Raw genomic sequence first — 20,095 nt, 5'->3', positions numbered from 1 at the left:
TCAACCCGATCTGGTACGGATCCCACACTGATGAGCAATACTCAAGTATAGGTCGAACGAGTGTTTTGTAAGCCACCTCCTTTGTTGCTGGACTACATTTTCTAAGCACTCTCCCAATGAATCTCAACCTGGTACCCGCCTTACCAACAATTAATTTTATATGATCATTCCACTTCAAATCGTTCCGCACGCATACTCCCAGATATTTTACAGAAGTAACTGCTACCAGTGTTTGTTCCGCTATCATATAATCATACAATAAAGGATCCTTCTTTCTATGTATTCGCAATACATTACATTTGTCTATGTTAAGGGACAGTTGCCACTCCCTGCACCAAGTGCCTATCCGCTGCAGATCTTCCTGCATTTCGCTACAATTTTCTAATGCTGCAACTTCTCTGTATACTACAGCATCATCCGCGAAAAGCCGCATGGAACTTCCGACACTATCTACTAGGTCATTTATATATATTGTGAAAAGCAATGGTCCCATAACACTCCCCTGTGGCACGAGAGAGGTTACCTTAACGTCTGTAGACGTTTCTCCATTGATAACAACATGCTGTGTTCTGTTTGCTAAAAAATCTTCAATCCAGCCACACAGCTGGTCTGATATTCCGTAGGCTCTTACTTTGTTTATCAGGCGACAGTGCGGAACTGTATCGAACGCCTTCCGGAAGTCAAGAAAAATAGCATCTACCTGGGAGCCTGTATCTAATATTTTCTGGGTCTCATGAACAAATAACGCGAGTTGGGTCTCACACGATCGCTGTTTCCGGAATCCATGTTGATTCCTACATAGTAGATTCTGGGTTTCCAAAAACGACATGATACTCGAGCAAAAAACATGTTCTAAAATTCTACAACAGATCGACGTCAGAGATATAGGTCTATAGTTTTGCGCAACTGCTCGACGACCCTTCTTGAAGACTGGGACTACCTGTGCTCTTTTCCAATCATTTGGAACCCTCCGTTCCTCTAGAGACTTGCGGTACACGGCTGTTAGAAGGGGGGCAAGTTCTTTCGCGTACTCTGTGTAGAATCGAATTGGTATCCCGTCAGGTCCAGTGGACTTTCCTCTGTTGAGTGATTCCAGTTGCTTTTCTATTCCTTGGACACTTATTTCGATGTCAGCCATTTTTTCGTTTGTGCGAGGATTTAGAGAAGGAACTGCAGTGCGGTCTTCCTCTGTGAAACAGCTTTGGAAAAAGGTGTTTAGTATTTCAGCTTTACGCGTGTCATCCTCTGTTTCAATGCCATCATCATCCCGGAGTGTCTGGATATGCTGTTTCGAGCCACTTACTGATTTAACGTAAGACCAGAACTTCCTAGGATTTTCTGTCAAGTCTGTACATAGAATTTTACTTTCGAATTCACTGAACGCTTCTCGCATAGCCCTCCTTACGCTAACTTTGACATCGCTTAGCTTCTGTTTGTCTGAGAGGTTTTGGCTGCGTTTAAACTTGGAGTGAAGCTCTCTTTGCTTTCGCAGTAGTTTCCTACGTGCAGCGCGTTTCGTTACAGGTTCATTTAGTAAGCGTAAAAGCGTCACGCAGACGCCAGTGACAGGCTCTATAAGACAGGGTTCTGCATTAGATTCCGGTTTACCGTCGAAATTCCTACGTGCTCGGAAGAGCCGAATACGTATAACTCGCCAGCAGTCCACGCACGCAAAATTCGAGAGATCCACCTCACACGAAAACTTACCAGGAATAGTTTCTTCCGCGGACCATTGGCGACTGTAAAAGGCGAATGTGGAAGTAACGGTGATACACAAAGTGCCCTCGGCCACATACCACGAGGTGGCGTGCGGAGTACAGACGCTGATATACTTGAAGACGTCAAGCAGTCTCCTTGCGAGTGACTATACCGTTTGTAACGTGTCAATTTTTAAATGCATACTTGATGCCTCCCACCGCACGCTTAGAGAGATCGAAAGGAGGTGCACAGCAAATGATGTTAGCCAGAGAGCTATGTACACGGTCCAGTCACACTAACGTGGTCACCGCCCTTGTTCGACGTCTACGTGCAATAACCATTCACAGACAACGTGATCAATGGCTATCGGTCCCAGAGTACAAGCATTTTCGAAACGGCTAAGCTACTAAGTTGTTCGCGTGCCGCCGCTGTTGAAGCATACCGTTTATGGTAAAAGAGCCCTATCCTAAACCAGTACCGATGAAACAGTGGCGCAACACGCGCAATAGATGACAGGACTCACCGATGGCTCCCCAGATGTGTACGGGTGAATAGACGTGCAACTGTTAGCCAGCTGACTGCACAGATAAACCAAGGGGATACGAACAATCTCTCCTGAAAGAACTTTTAGCGTGTGAGTCTCCGCAACAGGTGGCCGAGTCATGCTGTTCATCGAAGGCTGGAATTTACACGCCAATGCCGCAACTGGACGTCCACACCGTCGGTGTGTACGATGTGAAGCGTCTAAGAGCAAACACATCTCGTCGAAAGCGTCCAGGCAGAAGGGCATTCCCTGGGTGAGCTCTTCATTCTAGAAGGCACTACAGATCAATGTCTTCTATCCGTGGGGACCATGTCAAACCCTACACGCAGTTTGTTTGTCGTCGGACGTGCGTGGCTCACAGAGCTCCAGGTCGAGTTTACCGTATTCTCCTGGCCAACATACTCGTCAGGTTTAAACCCAATGGAGGATCTGTTATACCACAACAGTTCAGTGACCGGGTTGTTCTAATCAGAATCGACAGCAGACCAACACCGACGACGATAGTTCAGGTATACATGCCGACGTCGCAAGCTGAAGATGAACAGATAGAGAAAGTGTATGAGGATATTGAAAGGGTAATGCAGTATGTAAAGGGGGACGAAAATCTAATAGTCATGGGCGACTGGAATGCAATTGTAGGGGAAGGAGTAGAAGAAAAGGTTACAGGAGAATATGGGCTTGGGACAAGGAACGAAAGAGGAGAAAGACTAATCGAGTTCTGTAACAAGTTTCAGCTGGTAATAGCGAATACCCTGTTCAAGAATCACAAGAGGAGGTTGTATACTTGGAAAGGGCCGGGAGATACGGGAAGATTTCAATTAGATTACATCATGGTCAGACAGAGATTCCGAAATCAGATACTGCATTGTAAGGCGTACCCAGGAGCAGATATAGACTCAGACCACAATATAGTAGTGATGAAGAGTAGGCTGAAGTTCAAGACACTAGTCAGGAAGAATCAATACGCAAAGAAGTGGGATACGGAAGTACTAAGGAATGACGAGATACGTTTGAAGTTGTCTAACGCTACATATACTGCAATAAGGAATAGCGCAGTACGCAGTACAGTTGAAGAGGAATGGACATCTCTAAAAAGGGCCATCACAAAAGTTGGGAAGGAAAACATAGGTACAAAGAAGGTAGCTGCGAAGAAACCATGGGTAACAGAAGAAATACTTCAGTTGATTCATGAAAGGAGGAAGTACAAACATATTCCGGGAAAATCAGGAATACAGAAATACAAGTCGCTGAGGAATGAAATAAATAGGAAGTGCAGGGAAGCTAAGACGAAATGGCTGCAGGAAAAATGTGATGACATTGAAAATGATATGATTGTCGGAAGGACAGACACAGCATACAGGAAAGTCAAAACAACCTTTGGTGACATTAAAAGCAACGGTGGTAACAAAGAGTCCAACGGGAATTCCACTGTTAAATGCAGAGGAGAGAGCAGATAGGTGGAAAGAATACATTGAAAGCCTCTATGAGGGTGAAGATTTGTCTGATCTGATAGAAGAAGAAACAGGAGTCGATTTAGAAGAGATAGGGGATCCAGTATTAGAATCGGAATTTAAAGAGCTGTGGAGGACTTACGGTCAAATAAGGCAGAAGGGATAGATAACATTCCATCAGAATTTCTAAAATCATTGGGGGAAGCGGCAACAAAACGACTATTCACGTTGGTGTGTAGAATATATGAGTCTGGCGATATACCATCTGACTTTCGGAAAAGCATCATCCACACAATTCCGAAGACGGCATGAGCTGACAAATGCGAGAATTATCGCACAATCAGCATAACAGTTCATGCATCGAAGCTGCTTACAAGAATAATATACAGAAGAATGGAAAAGAAAATTAAGAATGCGCTAGGTGACGATCAGTTTGGCTTTAGGAAAATTAAAGGGGCGAGAGAGGCAATTCTGACGTTACGGCTAATAATGGAAGCAAGGCTAAAGAAAAAACAAAACACTTTCATGTGATTTGTCGACCTGGAAAAAGCGTTCAACAATATAAAATGGTGCAAGCTGTTCGAGATTCTGAAAAAAGTAAGGGTAAGCTATAGGGAGAGACGGGTCATATACAATATGTACAACAACCAAGAGGGAATAATAAGAGTGGACGATCAAGAACGAAGTGCTCGTATTAAGAAGGGTGTAAGACAAGGCTGCAGCCTTTCGCCCCTACTCTTCAATCTGTACATCGAGGAAGCAATGATGGAAATAAAAGAAAGGTTCAGGAGTGGAATTAAAATACAAGGTGAAAGGATATCAATGATACGATTCGCTGATGACATTGCTATCCTGAGTGAAAGTGAAGAAGAATTAAATGATCTGCTGAACGGAATGAATAATCTAATGAGTACACAGTATGGTTTGAGAGTAAATCGGAGAAAGATGTAGGTAATGAGAAGCAGTAGAAATGAGAACAGCGATAAACATCAGGATTGATGGTCACGAAGTCAATGAAGTTAAGGAATTCTGCTACCTAGGCAGTAAAATAACCAATGACGGACGGAGCAAGGAGGACATCAAAGGCAGACTCGCTATGGCGAAAAAGGCATTTCTGGCCAAGATAAGTCTACTAATATCAAATACCGGCCTTAATTTGAGGACGAAATTTCTGAGGATGTACGTCTGGAGTACAGCATTGTATGGTAGTGAAACATGGACTGTGGGAAAACCGGAACAGAAGAGAATCGTAGCATTTGAGATGTGGTGCTATAGACGAATGTTGAAAATTAGGTGGACTGATAAGGTAAGGATTGAGGAGGTTCTACGCAGAATCGGAGAGGAAAGGAATATGTGGAAAACACTGATAAGGGGAAGGGACAGGATGATAGGACATCTGCTAAGACATGAGGGAATGACTTCCATGGTACTAGAGGGAGGTGTAGAGGGCAAAAACTGCAGAGGAAGACAGAGATTGGAATACGTCAAGCAAATAATTGAGGACGTAGGTTGCAAGTGCTACTCTGAGATGAAGAGGTTAGCACAATTCGTGGCGGGCCGCATTAAACCAGTCAGTAGACTGATGACCAAAAAAAAAGAGGATCTGTGGGACCAGTTCGATCGAGGTGTTCACGACATAATCGAGAAACTTAGCGCTGCTGTCCACGGCATTGGACTGTCATGGCTTCACATTCCTGTCGGTATCTTCTAGACGTACAGCCTCATTAACTCTCTCAATGCACGTCTCAGGGCACTACGTCCTGCAAAAGGTGGTTATCCGGGGACTTGAGAGGTGGTCACATTAATGTGACTACACAGTGTGTAATTCTGTTAGTGTGGGGAAACCTCCTTTACATTAACCTAGGTACTGAAGCAGTTACGTTCTTTTTCAATGCAACGATACACTTTTTACAATATTCAAAAGCTCTTGAAAGCAAAGCAATACACTTATCAGCCCGAACGTTATGACCGCCGACCTAATGTAGGTAGACAGCTGTCCAGGCGATGGCAGCGTCAGCTTGCTAGGAATGACTGCTAGTCGGACAGACATACAGTGCACGTTGGACCAGTGTGATGCCCGTGTGTACAACGGGGAAGGGGCGCGATCTATCTGAGTTTGACCGAGGGCAGATTGTGATGGTCCAGTCGGGTGTTCTAAGAGTGCTGTGGTGAGTGTCTTCAACACGTGACGAAACCAACGTGAAACACGTCCACTCGCCGTAGGATTGGATGGCACCCCTCATTACGGACGTCGGACGCCTTGGCTGGGCAGATTGGTAGAATAGAACAGGCCGCGAACTGTGCCGGAACTAACATCAGATATTAAGGGGCTCCGGAAAGGCTCAAAATCATGAAGTTCAATATTTAGTTTTTTGCGTTTTCTGAATCTGCAGACTATTACGTTTTAACAGATATATAATTTATTCAATTCCGAAGACTACAACTATTTTTAAATTTTTTTTGAAATGTGTTCTACATGGGCGTGACCCACTGTGGCGCTGTTAAACTGCTGTCAAATGGTGTTATTATTAAAGTCCGTGTTCATCAGGTACATTTTAGTGATGTGAGATAAAGTATGTGTTGTAGCTAACATGTGATGGTTCAATATATATCGCTGGTGTGATTGTCGTTTGTTTCATGTTTATTTACTCAGTCGTTATCTCGAAAATATTCGTAATTAATTCTGTTTCTTGAGCCTCTGTTTTGTTGAAGTATAATAATGAGTAAAAGTAAAGTTATTAGAAATCCTCTGAAGGCTTTTAAGAAAAGGAGAAATTTTGGAAAGCCAAAGGTATGTGTTATTACTGTAAACAATAAAGACGATAACCAAGTGAGTGAACCTAAGCTCTCAAGTACACCTGCCCATAGCAGTCAAAGTGGGAAAGAAAATACCTCACAGAAGAAGCTTGGTTCAATGAGTGAAAACTATGAATGTTTTATGGGCGAATCGGATGTGAATGAAATATTTGATATGTCGGTTCTCAAAGGAATTTTTTCAAACTGTGTAAGATGTATTCATTGTAGTGAAGTTGGTCTGGAACTCTCCATAATAAAGCACGTAGGACTTGCTAGTGAAATACAACTGAAATGTGATAAGTGTTCATACATGACCACCTTTTGGAACAGTGTTGCAGTAACTGCAACTGAAGAAAATGGTAGCAAAATCTGCGAACACAACAACGAGCGATGCTTGCTTTAGACAAGGAACGCCTTCGGGCTGCAGACAGGGCTGTAAAGAGTCTAGAAATACAAGCAAGAGTAAACAGGAGGAGGAAGAAGAGGAAGCTGGAGGAGGAGTTTGCAGAGGATGAAGATAATCCATCCTATGGACCTGGAATGCACTAAAATGTTAATCCAATCTTTGTCGCTCGATTCCCAAAACTTTTATTTTCTCATACTAATTACATGTTTTCTAAGGATCTTCCAAACATATTTGTTTCAAACTTTCAGTAAATGTTACACAGTACCTTCTGCATAATTTAACACCCTTTTTTTAAAAAAAACTGTATATTTTTGAATATATAAATAAAAAATTGCAAAAAATGTTGTGAATTTTCATTACAATTGAAAAAAAAATCATCTTTAATAACTGAAAAAAAATTTTGTAAAATCCCTGTGTTACGTTGTAGCCCATATTCCAATAAATAAACTGTAAAAAGTTCAACTTCCGACCTCAAATGCTCCATGAGGAAAGATGTAATTTATAAGCGTTATTTTAACATTGCAAGTATAGGGCGTTCCGGAGTCCCTTAATGTTGGGTAGAGTACAAGTGTGTCTGAACACACAGTGTACCGAACACTCTTAACAATGCGTCACCGTAGCCGACGACCCATGCATGTGTCAATGTTAACACAACGACATCGGCAACTACGACTGAAATGGGTTCGTGAGCATCAGCACTGGACGTTGGCGCAGTGCCAGAGCGTTGCATGGTCTGATGAATCCTGATAACTTCGACATCATACCGATGCGATAGATTCAAGCTGGCGGGGGCTCCATTATGCTCTATGGAACATTCACATGGTCATGCATGGGTCCAGTGGAGCTCGTGCAAGCCACTGTAACGACCAAGGAGTATCGTAGACTGGTTGTAAATGTAATGTTTCTTTATTTACGTGACCATTACGGCACTCCAACCCCAGTTCTCGATACCAGTCATATCGTAATACTTTTCTGCGAAGTAACAGACATATTTTTGTGACAGTATTCACATTTCTTTTTATTAATGTATAGGCACTCCGATGTATCGATATATTACAGTGATATGGTTCTTATGTGTATTCATTTCTCTGAGACTGTCATAATCTTTGACTTACTTGTAACCGTTTTGGCAAGAATGCGCACAGAGCAGTCTTTGTTTCACTTTGCAGAAGTTAAGTTATTTCGCTTTGTAAAAGAACAGTCAAGTCTTGTGTTTGGTTAAAGTGGAAATTAAATATATGAAGATTGATACAAAACTATTTTCTTGATGATTTGACAATTAAGAAGAAGTACATGTGAATCTACAAGAAGTTTAATAAATATGCGGATCGTGAACACCAAGTCAAAAATTATTTCTGCCATACCATTGTTCTGATCTGGGACTGCTCGATCATTAAGAATTTTCTGAAAAACGCATTTGTTAGGTCTTCAAATGTTGCTAACATTCAGTGTAAGTAGGCTGTTTAGGTTTTCTTATTGGTAACGCCACGTAGCGCTCTGTATGAAAATCACTGGCTGTGCTGTGGGCAGTCTGTGGCTAGTTTCCATTGTTGTCTGCCATTGTAGTGTTGGGCAGCTGGATGTTAACAGCGCGTAGCGTTGCGCAGATGGAGGCAAGCCGCCAGCAATGGTGGATGTGGGGAAGTGAGATGGCGGATTTTTGAGAATGGATAATCTGGAGGTGTGTCCATCAGAAACAGTACATTTGTACGACTGGTTGTCATGAAATGCTATATACACTCCTGGACATGGAAAAAAGAACACATTGACACCGGTGTGTCAGACCCACCATACTTGCTCCGGACACTGCGAGAGGGCTGTACAAGCAATGATCACACGCACGGCACAGCGGACACACCAGGAACCGCGGTGTTGGCGGTCGAATGGCGCTAGCTGCGCAGCATTTGTGCACCGCCGCCGTCAGTGTCAGCCAGTTTGCCGTGGCATACGGAGCTCCATCGCAGTCTTTAACACTGGTAGCATGCCGCGACAGCGTGGACGTGAACCGTATGTGCAGTTGACGGACTTTGAGCGAGGGCGTATAGTGGGCATGCGGGAGGCCGGGTGGACGTACCGCCGAATTGCTCAACACGTGGGGCGTGAGGTCTCCACAGTACATCGATGTTGTCGCCAGTGGTCGGCGGAAGGTGCACGTGCCCGTCGACCTGGGACCGGACCGCAGCGACGCACGGATGCACGCCAAGACCGTAGGATCCTACGCAGTGCCGTAGGGGACCGCACCGCCACTTCCCAGCAAATTAGGGACACTGTTGCTCCTGGGGTATCGGCGAGGACCATTCGCAACCGTCTCCATGAAGCTGGGCTAGGCCGTCTTCCGCTCACGCCCCAACATCGTGCAGCCCGCCTCCAGTGGTGTCGCGACAGGCGTGAATGGAGGGACGAATGGAGACGTGTCGCTTCTGCCTTGGTGCCAATGATGGTCGTATGCGTGTTTGGCGCCGTGCAGGTGAGCGCCACAATCAGGACTGCATACGACCGAGGCACACAGGGCCAACACCCGGCATCATGGTGTGGGGAGCGATCTCCTACACTGGCCGTACACCACTGGTGATCGTCGAGGGGACACTGAATAGTGCACGGTACATCCAAACCGTCATCGAACCCATCGTTCTACCATTCCTAGACCGGCAAGGGAACTTGCTGTTCCAACAGGACAATGCACGTCCGCATGTATCCCGTGCCACCCAACGTGCTCTAGAAGGTGTAAGTCAACTACCCTGGCCAGCAAGATCTCCGGATCTGTCCCCCATTGAGCATGTTTGGGACTGGATGAAGCGTCGTCTCACGCGGTCTGCACGTCCAGCACGAACGCTGGTCCAACTGAGGCGCCAGGTGTAAATGGCATGGCAAGCCGTTCCACAGGACTACATCCAGCATCTCTACGATCGTCTCCATGGGAGAATAGCAGCCTGCATTGCTGCGAAAGGTGGATATACACTGTACTAGTGCCGACATTGTGCATGCTCTGTTGCCTGTGTCTATGTGCCTGCGGTTCTGTCAGTGTGATCATGTGATGTATCTGACCCCAGGAATGTGTCAATAAAGTTTCCCCTTCCTGGGACAATGAATTCACGGTGTTCTTATTTCAATTTCCAGGAGTGTATATTATGACTTTTGAACACTAGTAAGGTAAATACATTGTTTGTTCTCTATCAAAATCTTTCTTTGCTGTGCCTATCCGTAGTTTGTGCCTTCAGTAGTTTGAATCTTTTATTTAGCTGGCAGTAGTGGCGCTCGCTGTATTGCAGTAGTTCGAGTAACGAAGATTTTTGTGAGGTAAGTGATTTGTGAAAGGTATAGGTTAATGTTAGTCAGGGCCATTCTCTTGTAGGGATTATTGAAAGTCAGATTGCGTTGCGCTAAAAAATATTATGTGTCAGTTCAAGCACAGTCATGTATAATTTTTCAAAGGGGACGTTTCAACAGATCTGGACCTTCTAGCAGTCAAAGTGGAACCACCCTAGAATCAGCACGATGAGCCATAACAACGTCGACGAAATCTACGTGGGAATCCATTCAAGATAAGTGCCAAATTATTGCCTTTTTTACAGTGACTTCATTATTTCCATTCTGATGACACCATCCACAGTCAATAACGTTGTTGCTACCCGATAAAGCGAACATATGCTGCGTGAGCAACATTATTAATCTGATTTCTACCCTACTTTGCAAGTGGTGGTATTGTTAGACATACCACCTACATCCATTCATGACGATCATATTTCCTGATATCTGTGGCATTTTTCAGCACGATAAAGCGCCATGTCAGATGCCGAGGAGTGTGACGGAGTGGTTCGAGGAACACAGTGGCGAGTTCCAATATATGTGATGGCCTCCGAACTCGCCAGGTCTGAACCTTATCTAACACATCTGGGATGTGATTGAACGTGGCGTCAGAGCTCATTGCCCCTCTTACCGGAATTGGTGACCTGTTTGAGTGGAGATGTGGTGCCAACTCCCTGCAGCGACCTACCAAGTTCTCATTGCTTCCATGCCACGACGCTGACCTACAGGAAGGCGCACAGAAGCAACAGCTGCAGCCTTGTCAAGCTTCCAGAAAAAGTGAAAATGATTAAATGGAATTTCGTTTATAATTCTGACCGCAGATTACGAATCAGAGACGATACATAGGCCACAGTTTGCTCATATTATTAATTTAAAAGTCAATGAAATTAACTGATCGATAAATGAACTAAACCAGTTTTCCATGGCACTCGGAGATCACTTGGGCCTGCATAAACCCATGCGGGCGGAGTAGTATTCCAGATTAATTATTCCTCATAATTTTCAAGACGGTGAAATTCAACAAAGGCTGCTGAGCCATAACTATCAGTTTGAAGCCACGACTTCTTGGGCGTAGCGATACCATACGTTCCCGCCCCTTCTCGGAATTTCCGCCATTTCAGATTCTCCGATCTCTGCGCTATGAGACCAGCTTATCACTGGCCAGAACGAATCTTAAAGTTACACTTGTGAACTCGGCCACGGCGTCCTCTTTCTGCTGACGTCTCGTCAGCCTTGTCGGTCGCAGGTCTTTGTCGGAGACACTACGTGTTCAACACGAGCGCGGGTGTTCACTTCTGGGTGCACGCCTCCTGTACTTGGCAGCAGCCGCGGGCCGTGCAGCTCGCGTTAATACTGCCTTGATCAGTAACACGGTTCGTGATTATTTCGGTCGTGAGTTCACAGTGATGCCTCCGCTAGCATCTCGATCGATAGGCGTGACGACGCTACTCATGCTTCCCCGGTAAGTAAAGTTTTGCTACCCCAACCTGTCAAGACCTATCTCATGGTAATTAATTATTTCATAGACTTAACTCTCACTTTGGACTCTGTCCCTTTAAAGCCTGGAGGGATGAGTTAGTCGTTACCACTGGCATGTATTCAGCTATTTCCATTAATCTCTGTTGACCTGCAGCAAGATATCGTTCGAGTCAGATTGTTGCTTTGTATTGCGAGCGAGGAAACCGCTATTAGCATGTAACAAGTTACCTCACAGTTGTTGTGTTTAGGATCAATACAGCCGAATTTTCTGCAGATCTGTCTCTCTTGTGCTCTGTAGTATTCTCCTATTAACCATTAGATGAAACTGACAACTGTGACACAACTGTCAAGACAACAACAGGTTAGACCAATTGTTTCTGTTAACAGGAAATTAGGGGCAGACAGTTAATTAAGCTCAGGACCTTCCTTTCACTATTTTACTATCACCCAAACACGTCACCGTAAGAAGAATCTACAGCTTGCTACAACTGGTACAGTCATTCCTTAGAGGACTCAGTCCCAAATCAAAAAATTTCCGGAACGAAGCAAAGCATTCTGTGGCTCACTATACGGACTGTAACACAGTGTGTCCCAACGTCTAAAGACGGAATGAAATGGATATTTTGCAGTTACTGCAGCTGTTAAGCTATTCAACCTCGTTGCAAAAAGTAAGTTCAAAATCCGAGAATAAAGTCCTTTCATTGAAGAACTAATTCACAGGCAAGATAAAGTGATGTTTTCACTAGTGTTATAAGTTGTTTCTTATTTTTAAGCACACATTTTCGTAGTACAAAACCTCTAGTAAAATAACATACAAAATGGTTTCATTCAGCAGTATTCAGGATATAACAAGTTAAAAGTTGCATGTCTTGCATTTGGTTCCCGTTAATAGCCACTGGTCCAATTTGCGTCTTTTAAGAATTAAAAACAACAGACACTCCAGGAAATAAAAGATCGAGTGTATGTTTCCGTAAACGTCCTCCCTATCCTGCACTATGTTGGCCACCACTTAGAGAACGTGTAGTTACCTTCAGTTTTTACACTGAAGCGCCAAAGAAATTGGTATTCAAATACAGAGATATCTAAACAGGCAGAATACGGCGCTGCGGTCGGCAACGCCTATATAAGACAACAAGTGTTTGGCGCAGTTGTTAGATTGGTTGCTGCTGCTACAACGGCTGCTTTTTTTTTTTTTTTTTTTTTTTTTTGTCATCCGTCTTCTGACAGGTTTGATGCGGCCCGCCACGAATTCCTCTCCTGTGCTAACCTCTTCATCTCAGAGTAGCACTTACAACCTATGTCCTCAATTATTTGCTGTGGATGTATTCCAATCTCTGTCTTCCTCTACAGTTTTTGCCCTCTACACCTTCCTCTAGTACCATGGAAGTCATTCCCTCATGTCTTAGCAGATGTCCTATCACCCTGTCCCTTCTCCTTATCAGTGGTTTCCACATATTCCTTTCCTCTCCGATTCTGCGCAGAACCTCCTCTTTCCTTACCTTATCAGTCCACCTAATTTTCGACATTCGTCTGTAGCACCACATCTCAAATTCTTCGATTCTCTTCTGTTCCGGTTTCCCACAGTCCACGTTCCGCTACCATACAATGCTGCACTCCAGACGTACATTCTCAGAAATTTCTTCCTCAAATTAAGGCCAATATTTGATATTAGTACAATCTCTTGGCCAGGAATGCCCTTTTTGCTAGTGTTAGTCTTCTTCTGATGTCATCCTTGCTCCGTCCGTCATTGGTTATTTTACTGCCTCGGTAGCAACAATTTCTTAACTTCATCTACTTCGTGACCATCAATCGGGATGTTAAGTTTCTTGCAGTTCTCATTTCTACTACTTCTTTTTAACTTCGTCGTTCTTCGATTTACTCTCAGTCCACGCTCTTTACTCATTAGACTGTTCATTCCGTTCAGCAGATCATGTAATTCTTCTTCACTTTCACTCAGGATAGCAATGCCATCAGCAAATCGTATCACTGATATCCTTTCATCTTGAATTTTAATTCGAGTCCTGAAACTTTCTTTTATTTCCATCATTGCTTCTTCGATGTACAAACTGAACAGTACGGGTGAAATGCTACATCCTTGTATTACACGCTTTTTAATACGAGCACTTGGTTCTTGAACGTCCACTCCTGTTATTCCCTCTTGGCTGTGGTACGTATCGTATATGACTAGTCTCTCCCTACAACTTACCCCTACTTTTGTCAGAATTACGAACATCTTACAGCATGTTACACTGTCTAGCGGTTTTTCCAGATCGACGAACTCTAAGAACGTATCTTGATTTTGATTTAGTCTTGCTACCATTATTAATGACAATCTCAGTATTGCCTCTCTCGTGCCTTTACCTTTCCTAAAGCCAAACTGATCGTTATCTAGCGCATCCTCAATTTTATTTTCCATTCATCGGTATATTAGTCCTGTCAGCAACTTGGATGCATGAGCTGTTAAGCTGATTGGGCGGTAATTCTCGCACTTGTCAGCTTTTGCCGTCTTCGGAATTGTCTGGATGATACTTCTCCGAAAGTCAGATGGTATGTCGCCAGAGTCACACATTCGAAACACCAACGTGAATAGTCCTTTTGCTGCCACTTCCCCCAATGATATTAGAAATTCTGATGGAATTTTATCTATCCCTACTGCTTTATTTGAAGGCAAGGTATCAAGATGTGAGTTTGAACGTGGTGTTACAGTCGGAGCACGAGCGATGGGACACAGCGTCTCCGAGGTAGCGATGAAGTGGGGATTTTTCCGTACGACCATTTCACGAGTGTGCCGTGAATATCATGAATCCGGTAAAGCATCAAATCTCCGACATCGCTGCGGTCGGAAAAAGATCCTGCAAGAACGGGACTAAAGGCGACTGAAGAGAATCGTTCTACGTGACAGAAGTGCAACCCGTCCGTACATTGCTGCAGATTTCAACGCTGGGCCATCAGCAAGCGTCAGCGTGCGAACCATTCAACGAAAATTCATCGGTATGGGCATCCTGAGCCGAAGGTCCACTCATGTACCCTTGATGACTGCAAAGCTTTACGCCTCGCCGGGACCCATTAACACCGACATTGGACAGTTGATGACTAGAAACATGTTGCCCGGTTGAACGAGTCTCGTTTCAGATTGTATCGAGCGGATAGATGTGTACTGGTACGGAGACAACCTAATGAATCCATGGACCCTGCATATCAGCAGGGGACTGTCCAAGCCGGAGGAGGCTCTGTAATGGTGTGGAGTGTGTGCAGTTGGAGTGATATGGGACCCCTCAAACGAACTGGTGACACGTGCGTAAGCATCCTATCTGATGACTTGCATCAATTCATGTCCATTGTTCATTCCAAAATACTTCGGCAATTCCAACAGGACAATGCGACACCCCAAACGTCCGGAATTGGTACAGAGTAGCTCCAGCAACACTCTCCTCAGTCACTTCCGCTGGACTTCAAACTCCGCAGTTGTAAACATTATTGAACATATCTAGGATGCTTTGCAACGTGCTGTTCAGAAGAGATCTCCACCCCTTCGGATTTATGGACAGGCCTGCAGGATATATGGAGTCAATTCCATCCAGCACTACTTCAGACATTAGTCCAGTCCATGCCATGCGGTGCTGCGTCGCTTCTGCATACTCACGGGGGGCCCTAAACGATATTAAGCAGGTGTAGCAGTTTCTTTGGCTATTCAGTGCAAAAATGTTACCTAGACAATTGTCTTCCTGAAATTGCATTACTCTACATTAACTATTTTTTGGTGTTGACTTTGTTTCCGTTTGTGTAATAAGTCAAGAATCTTCAAAAATATAATGCATAATCTCTTCGTGCATGTAAGCAAAGAAGTCCGGATTTTTATGGAGGGGATAGAAGATCTTGAACTGCGTTATGTGCGGAATAACTGCATAGCACAGAAACATCTCCCAGAAGCCTAATGCTAACTTACTTTCCACTGTCTCCTCTCCTTCTCACATCCTCACTACCACAATATTGAACCGTACCATTTCCTATACGTGGTATGCAAGGAAATAGTTCAGGCTCTTAGTTGACGATGGAGTGCTCGAATATGTCCAATAGCAAAGTCTCCATGTTCAGCTGACGGTGAAACAATGGACTTCCTACTGTGAGAATATTTATTGGAATTGATGTGTGCCGCACGTACATGGGCGCACGTCTCCAGCACATGAGGAAATGGACGTGTAGCATGATGTGTCGTCACGATTTCGCGACTGAGTGAGAAATGGAAAGTACCCACGTGGAATACTTCCTGGTATTATTTAGGGGACAAATGTCTATCATAAGACAGAGTAGCCTGCGTTGTATCTCAAGACATGTTTGCTTCCGGACACATTATTTACTACTTATTTTCCTAGTTTGACCAATGCCATCCAATGTCAATACACACACATCAAAAAAAAGGTTTGCAACAGCTCGGTTCCCAGAGTTCCGGAACCTGAACAGAAAATTGGAATAGAGTTCAACATAAACATCATTTCAACTCTTTTTATTGCTCCTGAAAACCACACATTGCCTGTTGTACCACCATACAACGAGACCTTCAGAGGTGATGGTCCAGATTGTTTTACACAAAGATACCTCTAATAGTAGTACGTTATCTTACATTGATGCATGCCTGTATTCGTCGTGGCATACTGTCCACAAGTTTATCAATACACTGTTGGTCCAGATTGTCCCACTCTTCAACGGCGATTAGACGTAGAACCCACAGAGTGGTTGGTGGGTAACGTCGTCCATAAACAGCCCGTTTCAATCTATCCCAGGCATGTTCGATAGGATTCATGTCTGACGAACATGCTGGCTACTCTAGTCCAGGGATGTCGTTGTCCTGAAGGAAGTTAATCACAAGACGTGCACGATGGTGGCGCGAATTGTCGTCCATGAAGACGAATGCCTCGCCAATATGCTGTCGATATGGTTGCAGTATGGGTCGAAGGATAGAATTCACGTATCGTACAGCCGTACATCAGCCTCCCGAAAACAGCAGGAAACCTCCACCTTGCTGCACTCGCTGGACAGTGTGTCTAAGGCGTTCAGCCTGACCGGGTTGCCTCCAAACACGTCTCCGGCGATTAACTCGTTGAAGGGATATGCGACACTCATCGGTGAAGAGAACGTGATGCCAATATTGAACGGTCCATTCGAAATGTTGTTGGGCCCATCTGCACCATGCTGCATGGTGTCGTGGTTGCAAAGGTTGCCCTCGCCGTGGATTTCAGGAGTGAAGTTGTGCATCATGCAGCCTACTGCGCACAGTTTGAGTTTTGAAACGACGTCCTGTGACTGCACGAAAAGCATTATTCAACATGGTGGCGTTGCTGTGAGGGTTCCTCCGAGCCCTAATCTGTAGACAGTGGTCATCCACTGCAATAGTAGCGCTTTGGCGACCTGAGCGGATCATATTATCGACTGTCCCTGTCCAAACAACATCCCTTTGGTACACTCCGAGACACATGGACAGTTCCCTCGTTTACAGCTCTTCCTGACACAAAGTAGCAGTGGAGATGCGATCGAACCGCTGTGTTGACCGTCTAGGCATCGTTGAACTAAACACGAGCCGCGTACCTCCTTCCTGGTGGAATGACTGGAAATGATCGGCTGTCGGAGCCCCCTCGGTCTAGCAGGCACTGGTCCTGCATGGTTGTTTACATCTGTGGGCGGGTTTAGTGACATGTCTGGACAGTCAAAGGGACTGTATCTATGATACAATATCCACAGTCAACGTCTATCTTCCGTAGTTCTGGTTACCGGGGTGATGAACAACTTTTTTTTGGCGTGTGTATTTTAGAGTTATTTTTATCACTTTATTTACATTTAGTAGTGTCAGGAACAATTTCCAGCTGCGGAAGTTAGCGATCACTACGTGTGGCGACCTGCTGTGACGAGCGATGCCAGGCACCAGAGTCGACCCCGCTGGATGGAATTTTCCAGGAGCCAACTCGACGTGGCAGCCTGCGTCGCGCATCTGGCGTCACCGGTTGAGGCTGGTCCTCAATGGACGGCCGGTCGTATTCCTGCCAGGCCTGCGCTTTACGGCTGTGCGCCCGCCGCTAGCCATTCAGTGGCCGGGAACTCCAGCCGCTCGCTGCTATTAAATAGCGCTCCTCTGACGGCAGGAATTGATCCCCGGTTAATTGCATCACGGAGGTAATGGTGGGTATCTCGCAGCGTTTCTAGATTCCGGCAATTAGCTCCGACCAAGCCTGAGAGAGTGGATAGCGAAGGTTGCAAGTACGAATTGCGACCCACGAGAATTCACTGCTTCATTTTCTCGTCAGTACAATATCTTGTCTGTTTACGGCACAATTCACCCAGCTAGTGCAGTATTTTGATATTCTTTCATCCGTTATCATCCTCAGACACTTACTTGTCTATTTCCATTTTTTTTTTCGTTCACCCAACGTCTCTACTTCTTTGTGCTTCTAACACAAGGTAGAACAGAAACTTTTGAAATGCGTTGTTACAGAAGAATGCTGCAGATTAGATGGATCGATGCTTGTAGATAACTCGAAACCGGTTAATAAATAATACACTACTGGCCATTAAAATTGCTACACCAAGAAGAAATGCAGATGATAAACGGGTATTCATCGGAGAAATATATTACACTAGAACTGACATGTGATTACATTTTCGCGCAGTTTGGGTGCATAGATCCTCAGAAATCAGTACCCAGAACAACCATCTCTGGCCGTAATAACGGCCTTCATACGCCTGGGCATTGAGTCGAACAGAGCTTGGATGGCGTGTACAGGTACAGCTGCCTATGCAGCTTCAACACGATACCACAGTTCCTCAAGGGTAGTGACTGGCGTATTGTGACGAGCCAGTTACTCGGCCACCATTGACCAGATGTTTTCAATTGGAGAGACATCTGGAGAATGTGTTGGCCAGGGCAGCAGACTAATATTTTCTGTATCCCGAAACGCCCATACAGGACCTGCAACATGCGGTCGTGCATTATCCTGCTGAAATGTATTGTTTCGCAGGGATCGAATGAAGGATAGAGCAACGGGTCGTAACACATCTGAAATGTAACGTCCACTGTTCAAAGTGCCGTCAATGCGAACAAGAGGTGACCGTGTAACCAATGGCACCCCATACCATCACGCCGGTGGTACGCCAGTATGGCGATAACAAATACACGCTTCCAATGTGCGTTCACCATGATGTCTCCAAACACGGATGCGACCATCATGATGCTGTAAACAGAACCTGGATTCATCCGAAAAATGACGTTTTGCCATTCGTGCACCCAAGTTCGTTGTTGAGTACACCATCGCAGGCACTCCTGTCTGTGATGCAGCGTCAAGGGTAACCGCATCCACGGTCTCCGAGCAGATAGTCCATGCTGCTGCAAACGTCGTCGAACTGTTCGTGCAGATGGTTGTTGTGTTGCAAACGTCCCCATTAGTTGACTCAGGGATCGAGAGGTGGCTGCACGATCCGTTACAGCCATGCGAATAAGATGCCTGTCATCTCAACTGCTAGTGATACGAGGCCGTAGGGATCCAGCACGGCGTTCCATATTACCATCCTGAACCCACAGATTCCATATTCTGCTAACAGCCATTGGATCTCGGCCAACGCGAGCAGCAATGTCGCGATACGATAAACCGCAATCACGATAGACTACAATCCGACGTTTATCAAAGTCGGGAACGTGATGGTACGCATTTCTTCTCCTTACACGAGGCATCACAACAACCTTTCACCAGGCAACGCTGGTCAACTGTTGTTTGTGTATGAGAAATCGGTTGGAACCTTTCCTCATGTCAGCACGTTATAGATGTCGCCACCGGCGCTAACCTTGTGTGAATGCTCTGAAAAGCTAATCATTTGCATATCATAGCATCTTCTTCCTGTGGGTTAAATTTCGCGTCTGTAGCACGTCATTTTCGTGGTGTAGCAATTGTAATGGCCAGTAGTGTATTATTGCAATCTCGACTGTTCATTTTTAATTAAAAAACAGTCCTTGGATTCAAGACTATAACAACAACAAGGTCATAAACCATTTTGAGAATATCTTCATCTGGCTACATTTCTTCATTCTTGTCTATACATGTGAATTTTCTCTATCATATTAGAGCTTTTCTCAATTCTGTTCGCATTTCATCACTTTTTCCTCGTTTTTCGAGTGTGTACATCCGCCATCTACGATAATGCATCTCGGTACTCCATACACTTGGTGCGTTTAATTTTGTAAATAATCACGCCTTACTGTAATATTTAAAAGCTAGTTCCTACAATTTCTGATAGAACAGTAGCATGTTTTCAAATGTGCATTTCATCTGCGTTAATAATTTTACAACTATCCGCATCGTAGAGAGAGCTTTACTCGCGAAGTATTTAGAGCCCATTTGCTGGAACGAATCTAGAACCATGAACAAAAAGGTA

This window comes from Schistocerca nitens, chromosome 10 (assembly GCF_023898315.1).
Source record: "Schistocerca nitens isolate TAMUIC-IGC-003100 chromosome 10, iqSchNite1.1, whole genome shotgun sequence".
NCBI classification, from domain to species: Eukaryota; Metazoa; Arthropoda; class Insecta; order Orthoptera; family Acrididae; genus Schistocerca; species Schistocerca nitens.
The sequence above is the reverse complement of the archived record's forward strand: the minus strand, read 5'-3'. Positions refer to the sequence as shown.